At 40.5% G+C, this 12,043-nt stretch overlaps 1 long non-coding RNA gene across 2 annotated transcripts; it reads left to right on the top strand.

The window, feature by feature from the left end:
* The first annotated feature begins 536 nt into the window (after window positions 1-536).
* LOC120643775 lies at window positions 537-4,103 on the top strand. 2 transcript variants are annotated; one of them, XR_005663172.1, is made up of 3 exons: window positions 537-1,312; window positions 2,193-2,297; window positions 3,823-4,103. It is a non-coding gene; the product is annotated as an uncharacterized LOC120643775 (long non-coding RNA). The 2 variants fall into 2 exon arrangements; XR_005663171.1 differs by having other exon boundaries at window positions 2,193-4,103.
* The last annotated feature ends 7,940 nt before the right edge of the window (window positions 4,104-12,043 follow it).

Here is a 12,043-nt window from a genome sequence, read left to right as displayed (position 1 = left end):
AAAAAAAAGAATCATCCAATTTGGAGTTAATATGCGGAAGAAATACTAATTACAAAATTTAATTCTGGATCAAAAAGAAAAAGATGAATCACACATCTGTTCTTCATTGTAAGCCACATCATAATACTAGTATATAAAAAAACTATTGTCCACTTGGTCACGGACAAAGCCCCGGCGCATTGGTAGAACACCCGGGTCTCGACGCCGTGGCCCGCGTTCGAATCCCCACTACTGTCTGTGCCTCATTTTTGTCCAAATTATTAAAACATGAGATACTGCCGTCTATAAATAGGATAATACCATTCATCATCACAACCGAAGGGGTAGAGCAGTTGGTAGGGCTTGCCCTTCTGGTCTTGATGATCAGAGTTCGATGCCCTTTAAGCGCATATTTTTTTATTATTTTCCAAATTAAAGCACGAATATTAGTTTATAAAGAACTTTGAGATGTGCACAAACCAGCAAGTAGCGTAGTGGTGAGGCTCCTGGTTCCCTTGCTCAGGGTCGTGGGTTCGATCCTCCTTCCCCACGCGCAACATCGGGTTTCTTAAAGACAGCTTGCTCCTCGTCGCACCACAGCGCTCGGCGCCTCCCGCGTCGCCAGGTGTCCACGGATAACTTTGCAAAATAGTCCTCCATTTTTCCTCAAATTAACTCGCAGTCCCAACTTCAGACCTAACGCAACTCCTCCCTCGTCCTTCTCTCCTCTCCTCCACCGCCGCCGTCGCACCTCGCGGCTGCGCGCGCCTCCCAGCTCGCCGCCTCCAATCCAGCACGGTTGCCGCCACCTCTCCTCATCTCCCTCTCATCTCCATGGCGAGCGGCCCCTTCCCTTGCCGAGCAGTGGATGCCTATTCCCACAGGCACTATGCTCCGACCACCTCTGCTCCTACCGTGGATCCACGACGACGACTGGGCCCGCCGTGCCGTCGGAAGGTTGGAGGAGGCCTAGGCGTAGTGCTCCACCAGGTAGCTCTTCTTCCCTTCCCACGAGATGCATAGCACTACCAGCAAATCGAAAGCTTGCACAACTCAAGCGTCTTTTGCTCTCTCCTTTCCCCCCACCGAAGCAAGAAGCAACACCAACTCTGGCGTCCTTTGCTCCAATTGATTTGCATCCCAAATGGATGGAACAGACCTGAATCACCTCCTCCCGATTTGATCCGCCTGCTAACCGATCTGAGCCATGGCCCTAGCTAGGCTGAGGCTCTTAGCTTCTTGCCCTTGGATTCTTGGTGTGGAGGCGAAACTGGTGAAGGGGATGGACTCGCTCGCCGCGATGACCAAGAAGCTGGTGACGACCTTGGCAAAGGTGCGACCTTTATTAACTTTCTAGGTCTCTTTCACTGTGAATTTCTCGGAATCCTGTTTAGTACCTTTAGTTTTTAGCCCGGATTATAACAAGAAGCTTTTTAATTTTGACCAATGTTGTGTTTTGAGTGTACAGTTAGTAGAATTGTTGGTGACTTTGATTGAACTCCACTGCTAGGTGCAGCCTATTCTCCCTTTCCTCTTTTCCAGCCTAAAACGGTTTGGCACAATGCAGGCAAGTATCAAATGTTAGTTTCTTGGATAAAAGCATAGAGGTATTTGCTGTCTTTTATTTCAAACAGATGCATGGAGAATTATCACAAACAAATATTTGTAATTGCCATACCTACTTAATTGAAAGTATAGCTGAAATTGGAATTATTTTGTGGCTTATACTGCAAAGATATGTGGTTTATCATGATGGGTGTTTTAATGTGAAACAATTCTCAGCATGCACTTCAGATAAGTCATGCATCTTATCCAGGAAATCATATTTTATGAGCAGTTAAAAAAATTCTTGTTCAAAAACTCAACTCGTCATGTGAATTGCTCTTGCTCATAAAAGGGATTGTGTGTGCAGTTGCTTAGTACATAGAATTTTGTGATTTCCTAAATTATTTTCACTGTATATTTGTGTTCACCTCTGTGTGGGCATCTGAACAGCTAATGATGTGTTTAGTTTTTAGTTATTCATGCCAAATTTGGACTGTTCTAAGTGATTATTCCCCACATGTATTGGATCATTCATGTGCAGCTACTAATAAGTTTAGTTGCTACAAATACTCAATTTTAGGCAGCATATAGGTTTAAACCTGCAGTTCCATTCTGTAGAATTATTGATCTTCATATGCTAATTATAGGTTGATTAATGTCTGCTGTAGGTTGGTGATCATGAGGAATTGAGGATATCTCACACAGGTTAGAACTGACTTAATGCCTGTGGACTTGGATAGGAGGTTGCATATGTCTCTGCAAAGGTTTCACAGGTATAACTAAATGTAATTGTGCTCAGTTGAAATTGTTACTTTAGGATTCAGAGCATTTTTTTTCATACAGTAAAAAGATTTTCCTCATGGCAATCATGTTCACGTGTTCCATGGAGCTTAGTAACCTGTGAGCATTTACAACAAATCTTCCCTCATGGCTTGTTAGTATGAAGTTTAATATTGCTGGGTTAATTTTGTGGGTTGCTTGGTGTGATTTTGCATGCCGTGGTCTAAAATGTACTTACTGTATACCTATAAGCAATTTCATCAAATAGAAATATTTGAAATTACTGCCTAGGCGCCTCCGATAATCCACAAACCAGTACGAAGTAGGGCTGCTTTCTTGAATGTTCTATCTTTGGGGGGACTTCATCTTGTCAGTTGATTCTCTTAGCATCTTTCTTGTCCCTATTGATCTGCACCATTCACAAGGGCAGGAGCAGTATTTTTTTAAGTGAAATACTTTCAAATCGGTTACCCATGCGCAGGGGAAGGGAGAACAGGTAGGCACTTCACTGAAAATGCTTAACCAAACATTCATTTCAAATTGGGTGCCCATACATAGGGAAAGGAAAACTAAGTAGGCAATTTTGAAATGCATAACCAAAAAAATTAGACAACTTGGAGAAAATGCATAACCAGATTGATGTTGTCGATCAGGATTTTTTTAAGTAAGTCCCCAGCAGGATAATTATTAGCAAGAGTGTATGATGATCTTATAATAATTGCATCAGGATCATTGATCTCTTATTTCATGAACTGTGTGGTTTCACCTGAAAAGAAACTTGGCTTCACATATCAAGCTGTCTAAAACATGTGTTTGTAAAGTTTGACATTTTTGTTCCTGCAGCTTGATACAATATAAAAAATAAAACCATACTTCTATTTCTGAAATTTAGCTTACTGAGATATGCAACTGGGATCCACGTTGAACAATCAGGCATGATTTATTCGCTTGACTTGTGCTTCTCAAGTTTTGCTTGCTATGTTCTGTTACCTCTGCACAAATGGTACTTGATTCTATCAATGAATGTTTGGTGTCAACAGAAGTTGCTCTGTATATAGACAACTGCCTCTAATATCATAAAAAATACCTACCTCTAAAACTTGTACAGCCATCACACTAAAATGGCAAATTGTAATTGGCCTACAATTAGATTATCAGCATGCCTGGCACTGTTGGTGCTTTTTGTTGCCTTTAATTGATATTATTTTATCTTTGTTCTACTAATATGTAGAGATCGCTTGAATAAAAAATGATAACCGGCAAGTTTGAATTGATGTCATTGAGGCTAGGTTCTCCCTGAATTTAGAAAGAGAAGAATTGTAGCCTTAGTCTTCTGGGCTTGCCATTTTCTTCTTGTGAATCGAATACACCATGCTCATTGGTCATTGCAGTAATATATGTTTGTAGAGATTTCACTGTATTTATACAGTTTGGTACAAAAATATGTGTAAGTTCATTTTCTTACTTAGTCTGACAATGGTAGCATTATTATGTACGTAATGGTTATTGTCACTGCAGTGCAAGCAAGGATGGCTAGCACAAGAAGACGATGCACTCCTTCTGTCTACTCATTGCTCGCTACTTGGCCCGTTTAGAGCTTGTGTCAAACAACTAGATCTATTTTTGAAAATTTAATAGTAACCTTCCTTTTGTTTCGTAAACTTTATTTAGTACATTGCATGTTTTTATTTGAAGTTTTGGATCCATATTCCAAGATACCGGCGGAGATGTTCAAATTTAACTGTCCTGTGAAATAGACTGTCATTTTAAGACATCTAGCATGCATTCCTTTCTCTATATATCTTCTGTATACTTTGATATATCGATGTGTTCAGCTCTGATAGGGCGCGCAACGCGCGCATGATGTTCTAGTTTTTTTTAATGAAAGGTTGCGGCCGAGCTGTATCCAATCAAGAGAAGTTTGTATAAAAATATTGAGTACTAAAAGATATTTGCCTACCAAATGACACATAGCTCAACAGTAATTGCACAAGCATCTTGTTTGATGGTTGCAAGTTCAATTCTTACAATCTTGCTGAGGTATGGTTATAGTTCATATCCTAAAAATAGAAGAAAATTTTAAATGTTTGTATATATAAAGAGTTCAGACCATATGTAAATAGATTTAATTTCCCACTCCATCTCAAACAAAGGCATGGTGCAGCGGTAGGGTAGAAGAAAATAAGCCAGAGAAAAAAAAGATCTAATAATAGCAATTGTCATGCAAACAAAGGACACTGAATGAAAGTTCATGATTTTTATGAAAGATCAAATAAGAGAAGCAAAAACTTGAATTGAAAATGAAAAATGTCAAAACATATAGTTAAAATAGCTATGACGATTTTTATGACATTAATGTTAAAACGTCATGTTTTGTGGGCTCAGTTATGACGAATTCAATAAAACGTCATATTTTGTGGGCTCAATTATGACGAATTCAATAAAACGTCATAAAGTTCTGGGCCTAGGGTCCTTACCTTCAAATTCGTCATAGATTGTGTGCAATTGTGACGCTCCATTAAAATGTCATAAAATTTTCGTCATAGATCACCACATTTCTTGTAGTGATACTACGAGAGTGGCACCCCTTGGGTGCAGTTGCTAGGATGGGTCGGCGCCCTCATTTCTAGTGATTGGACTAAGGACCGCCAACAGGCTTTTCTGAGGCCGTTGCCGTGGTCTTCGCAAACCCATTAGCGACTTAAGAAATGCCAACAAGCCTACATCCATCCTGCAAGAGGATGTTGAGTGAGACGCACGGATGGAGGGCTCCCTAGAGACCCCTAGACCTAGGGGTGAAAGGGGAGATTTGGAGGTCTCCCTAGTTTAGGGGCTCAAGTAGAGGGCCTACTAGAGGTAGAGGCCTCTCTAGTTGTTTCTCTTGACTCCACCCATCAAATTTGAGATAAGGAGATTAATAGAGAATCTGCTGGAGTTGCTCGAAGAGACTAGCCAAACTTGGTTGTACAGGTAAATAAGAAGAAAAAATCTAAAAATATAATCCAATGGACTAGCCAAACTCCTCTACTCGCTATCCACCTCGCCATCCCCACTCTGTCGCTCGGTAAATATGCCGAGGTGCTCTACCTCGCCATCTCCCTCCCGCGTCCTCCTGCATCCTCTCGCGAGAAGCATGGGCTTCTTTTTCCTCTGCCTCCGGGCTTCTTCGTCCTTGTCTTCTCTCGCCCTCTGCATTTCCGATTTCCTCTTGCCCGCAGCTCCCATGCCAATAGATCATTTTCAACAACGAAAAAAACATGCTCCACAGCGTCTATGCCAGGCACTGCCCCGCCAGCTCCTCCCTCTCCTTACAGTCTTCGTCTCATGGCGGCATGCTCCGCAATGGTGCAGCCGGCCACCGCCGAGGCTGCTCCGGAGAGCAAGCCGGCCGGGCGCCAGCATGAAGTTCTCATTCCGCCCCAACGTGGCCATCTTGGTCAGCATCTTCACCATGTTCTTGTCCCTCACTTTCCTCCTCCTCATGTACGCCAAGTTCTGTTACTCGTCCTCCACGTCCCTACCCGCAGCGATCCACCCCTCGTGCTCGGCAATGACGCGGCTGCACCGCTGGGCGGCATCCCTACGCCAGTGCCTTGCCCACTTCGACGATGCCGACCACCTTCGCCTCCTCCCGCACTGCTGTGTGGGGTCGGATCTGACGTGGATATTGTTTGAGTATGAAGAGTCAAGATTTGGAGAGCCTGTTGGTTTCTCCACCCTTTGAGAAACTTTTAAATTTTTTATCTAGTCTTTTGTCTTTTCATTTAGCTAGAATTTTTACCTAGTCTGTTGGAATTGCTTAGGGACTGTTTTGATGGCCTTCGGTGAACGGCGGGGCATATGACAGAAAAAGCATATGATGGAATGGCGTGCAGCTGCGCATGCGATGAATAGATTCAGTCAAAAAAAATGCCTCTAAAACTACCAAAGAGGTTATTTAGATGGCTTCGAATAATTTGGAGCATAAAATATTCAATTTTATAGTTCAGCATAGAATATAATATATATATATATGCTGTATCTGCTTGAGTGTGAGAACCAATGGTGGTCATCCTTGGAAGATGAGAGATAGACAACGTTGTGTGCATTTTGATGTATCTCTTAGCTCCTGATGTGCAGGTGTAGAATGCAGCATAGCGGTCGACGGCGCAAGGTGAAGGGCAGGCGAAAAATTCATGCTGAAGGATTATGGTGAAGGATGAACGCGAGTAGGCTTGGTGAAGCGAAAGGTTCATGCCAAGGGACAAGACGGTGAAGGGTGAATGCGAGTAGGCTTAGACCGAGGGACCCGAGGTGGCCGGACGGAGTAATGGGCGGTCCACATGGTACACGGATGACCAAGAGTATATGGTGATGAAGACGGCGTCGACCAAGTCGGCGGGGGCGATGGCGAGTCAAGTAGGCGGCCTGTGCGGTGGGCGCGTGCGAACGACTTGAAGGCGTCAAGACTCGATAGGAGGTCGGACCGCGTCGACATCGGCGGTTTCACCGGTTTGGCCTCAAAACCGAGGAGACAGTCACGTCATGCAGTAGTGTGTGACAGTGTTTGACAAGTTTAACCTCAAATCCTAGGAAGACATGTTTGACCGGTTTGGGCCTCCAAAATCGGACGCGGACTTGATGCGATCAAGATCCGATCGGAGGGCACGTGGCGCCATTGCGAAGCTTGCGTCGAGACGAAGTGAAGTCGTGAAGGCGACGTATTCGTTCGTTGCTCTTAAAAAAGATGCACGCGGCAGCAGCAGCTAGCGGCGGCGGCCGGCGCACACGAGCACAGCGCTCGATCGAGCTCGGCAGCCAGGCGCGCACGAGCCAGATCGGCCACGTGCAGTGGCGTAGGAGGAGGGGGCTACACCGCGCGGCCCAGTCACGCCCAGTGGGGGGGCGTGGTTGTACATCGCTTCAAGGGATGATTTTGTAAACCATCACCCAAAGCTGACGTTTGGGGCAGCCCATTTAAGTGTTGTGTATATTACTGGAGAGAATCTGTTGATGCATGCAGATTTAGACGAAAGTGCTGACATCATGTGATTCACATGCATGCAAAATCGGAATTAAAAAAGGCGAGCATCCAAATTAATTTTGGATTGCACCATTATCTTTCTTATGACAAGATCTTACAAACAAGATCACACTTCCCTATATTTGCACAATGATTTTTTAAGCATTTTTTAATGATGAATACTTAATTTCAGAAACTAGGAATGAATATTTTAAGAACACGAACAAATAATTATTTTCTGCGAACAAAAAGTTAAACAAAAATGAACAAATAATAATGTATAACGAACAAAATATTATACATTACGAACATTTAATTATATAGGATAAATAATAAAAAATAAATATCGCGAACAAATAGCTCAATGTCACAGAACAATTTAATCTAAAACCCGAACAAATAATTTGACATTGTGAACAAATTAGTTACATGCATACAAATAATTAGAAGATGAAAGGAAAGAAAAGTAGAAAAGTTTTTGTACATCGCTTCAAGGGATGATTTTGTAAACCATCACCCAAAGCGGACGTTTGGGGCAGCCCATTTAAGTGTTGTGTATATTACTGGAGAGAATCTGTTGATGCATGCAGATTTAGACGAAAGTGCTGACATCATGTGATTCACATGCATGCAAAATCGGAATTAAAAAAGCTGAGCATCCAAATTAATTTTGGATTGCACCATTATCTTTTTTATGACAAGATCTAACAAACAAGATCACACTTCCCTATATTTGCACAATGATTTTTTAAGCATTTTTTAATGATGAATACTTAATTTCAGAAACTAGAAACGAATATTTTAAGAACACGAACAAATAATTATTTTCTGCGAACAAAAAGTTAAACGAAAATGAACAAATAATAATGTATAATGAACAAAATATTATACATCACGAACATTTAATTATATAGGATAAATAATAAAAAATAAATATCGCGAACAAATAGCTCAATGTCACAGAACAATTTAATCTAAAACCCGAACAAATAATTTGACATTGTGAATAAATTAGTTACATGCATACGAATAATTAGAAGATGAAAGGAAAGAAAAGTAGAAAAGTTTTTGGATAAAACTAAAAAATAAAAAATATGATTGAAAGGAATAAAGAAAAAATAAAAAAAAAGGAAAAGGAAGAAAGAATTACAGTGGAATTGCAAATAGCTACATGGCTACATAGGCTAGAATCAATGTCTTTGCATGGGTATACGCATGCATACTCTACATGCACGCATGCATAATAAATCAACTAGAGAATCAACGCATCTACATAGCTGCATGCATGGATAACATCTGCAGAATGTGAACGAAAAGGGTTAAATATTAGGGGCCGTGAGCCCTAGGAATTGACCTGCGTGGCCGGTGTTGCTACTGGAAATAAAACAACTAAACATGTAATAAGGCAGTTTAAATAAGTAATAAGAGAAAAGAAAAAAAGAAAATAAATAAACTAAATAGATTGGCAAGATGAAAAATAAAAATATAAAAATGACGATGGGAAAGAAAGGGTAGCAGAAGATGGAACAAGCAAGGAAGGAATAAAAAGGACGAGAGATGAAGAAAATGAGAAAACAAAGAAAACAATCTATCACGTACACAGACACACAGCAAGTTAGACTCACGAGCCATCAGAAACAAATTAAAAAACTATATATTAGGCTGAATTCTATATAACAGTCCAAATAAGATTCAGACTAGAACTCAGTGCGCGGCGTTGCCGCGCAGTTCCGAGTCAGGCCATTGTTTTTCTTGTAAGCTATTGTCTAGCTAATGGTTTGTTGTAAGATAATCGTGCCATAATATTAGCATTTAGATGAGTATCAAATAATACAATACTTCCTCCATTTCAAATTATAAGTCGTTTGACTTTTTCAACCTCAAGTTCTGATCACTCGTCTTATTAAAAAAATTATGCAAAATATCACTTCTTTTGTCGTGGTTTGCTTTATCAATACAAGGTCTTCAAGAATGACTTCAATTTTATTATGTTTGCACAAATTTTTTGAATAAGACAAGTGAGCAAATTTAGAGTAAAAAAGTCAACAAACTATAATTTGGAACATAGGGAGTACATACAAGAGTGATCAACGTGAGATTTTCACATGCTTTATTTGTAACAAGATACGTAAGAAATTTTGATTAGTGCCTTAGTATTCCTTTTTTTTTCTTGCCCTCTAAACTAAGCTTAGCTAAGTCATAGTATGGAGATGTGTACCTGTCGTCTACTGCATTTTTATGTTGTTCTGACTGCAAAATCGAGATAAGTACCTGAAAATATGTTGATAGTATCTACGACTGAGCATGGGTGGGTTTATACGGATTTGGGTGGGTTACGCGGGTTGAATTGCAGCAGCTGGTTAATTGGGTGGGGGTGCATTCTGGGTGGATTAGATGGACCAAGAGCGTGTTTGATTTATGGGTGGGCTGGGTTGGATTGGGTGGGTGCGTGGGTCACATCTAATAAAATAGACATGATAGCAATCGATGTATACGTGCTCACTAGATAATTAACAAACATGCATTTTAGATAATCGATGAGCAGTCAACACACATACAAACAAAGGACATTTGTCTGAAACAACTGACAAGAACAAGCTACAATCAATATACAGTGGCAAGCAGAAACATAGGTATGAAACAAGTAGCCATAGGCCTTGATAAACATAGGTACAGAAGACGATTATGTTTAACACTTTGAAAACTGAATACACTGAAGGGCAGAGCTTATTTATTGTCTTCTAGGATGAAGATAGCAGAGCATTCCCAAGACCCGAAAGTTTGCCAATAAACTGAATACGCTGAAGGGCAGATGTTGTCCATGATGTTGTTTGCCAAAAGCTTACCATAGTACTGTATTTTATTACTTGTCCATGATGTTGTTTGCCAAAAGCTCTACAGCAAGTAGAAAAAATATTTTAGTGGTTACTTTACACAAGCAGGAAACATTTATCCAAAGTATCATTAAACAACTATACCTTCTTGGATTTCTTCATAGGCTTCAATTTCCTCCATAGACTTTATAATGTCAATAGGGCCTGAAGGTGACCGCAACCAGCTTTGTGTACAGATTAAAGCTTCAACTGTAGTAGGTGATAGTGATGTTCGAAATGAGTCCAGAATTCTTCCTCCTGTACTGAACGAAGATTCTGAAGCTACTGTGGAAACAGGTACTGCTAAAATATCTTTCGCCAACGTAGATAATATGGGATACTTGCTTGAATTACATCTCCACCACATTAGTAAATCAAAGTCATCAGTGATCTTTTCACAATTCTCTGTGAGATATCTAGATAATTCAGAATTACTTTCTCGACTCTCAATTTCTTCTAGGTGCATAGCGAATTGAGATGCTAGCAACATAGAGGGATCCTCCTCATGCTCATCCACATTAATAAGTAGTGGAGGTTGATTGTAATTACTGTTCAAACTAGCATATGTCACAGACTCAACATAGCAATCAAATAAACGACGAAGGTCACCTTCTATTTTACCCACAAGTTCTGTTTTCTTTTCTGGACCATATATTCCCAAGAAGAAAAAACTAAGGAACTTCACCTTGTAGCGGGGATCCAATATTAGAGCAATAAATAGCAGGTTGTTTAGGTCATCTTTGTCCTCCCAGTACTTACTGAACTTCTTCTTCATACGATCTGCCATTGCTGCTATAATTGGATCACCATGTACAGCTAGTTCTTTCAGTTTTGATTGCATTAGAACAAACTCATGGAAGAAAGCACTTGATGTCACATGCAAAGAACCAGACAGACGCACCGTGACTTTGTGGAATATCTTCAAAAAATGAATAACACGCCTAGCATTGCGCCAATCAGTCTCAGTTGGAGGAAGATGATCCACAAAATATGTTTTGAATTGCTTGTTCTCCTTATTTAACCTTGCAAATGCCTTCTCAAATATTATTGCATTATCCAACATTAGATAAGTAGCATTCCACCTTGTCTCTACATCCAGTGACAGAAGCCTTTTTCTTGAGATTTTTTCCTTCTCAGCACATTTCTTGAATTGATTTAGTCTAGCTGGGGAGGATCTCACAAACCTGACTGCAATTCTGATTTTATCAATGGATTCATTGGTCACTTCCAATCCACTTTTGACAATCAGATTGACAATGTGAGCACAACATCTCATATGTATAAATTCATGCTGCAGTATAGTTCCCTCCCATGTTTTACTCAAATCTTTAATGTAGTTAATTGCACCATTATTGGAGCTGGCATTATCAACAGTGATAGTGAAAATGCGATCCACGCCCCACTCAAGCAAACATTCTTCAATTTTCCGGCCAATGGTTTCTCCTCTGTGATCATCAACCAAGCAAAAATTGATAACTCTTCTCTGTAGTTGCCATCTGTCATCAATCCAATGGGCTGTGAGACACATATAGTTCATATTCTGATTTGAGGTCCAGGTATCTGTTGTGAGGCTGATACGTTGCTTCTTCAAAATCTGCTTCATCTTTTCCTTTTCCTCTACAAAAATTTGGATAGCATCTCTTGCTACCGTGGTTCGAGATGGAATCTCAAATCTTGGTTGGAGTGTGTTTGAATATTTGATAAACCCTTCGCCTTCAACTACTCTGAATGCCATTTCATCCATAATGATCATATCAACAAGGGCCCTACGGCACTCATCATAACTATAAAACTGATTTGGCGTCCCATGCTCTTTCTTTCTCATAGCCTGATCCTTTAGTGGAGCCATGGGACACTCAAACCT

Source organism: Panicum virgatum, chromosome 8K (assembly GCF_016808335.1).
Source record: "Panicum virgatum strain AP13 chromosome 8K, P.virgatum_v5, whole genome shotgun sequence".
NCBI lineage: Eukaryota > Viridiplantae > Streptophyta > Magnoliopsida > Poales > Poaceae > Panicum > Panicum virgatum.
Note: the sequence above shows the minus strand (reverse complement) of the source record. Positions and strands in the feature narration are given on the sequence as shown.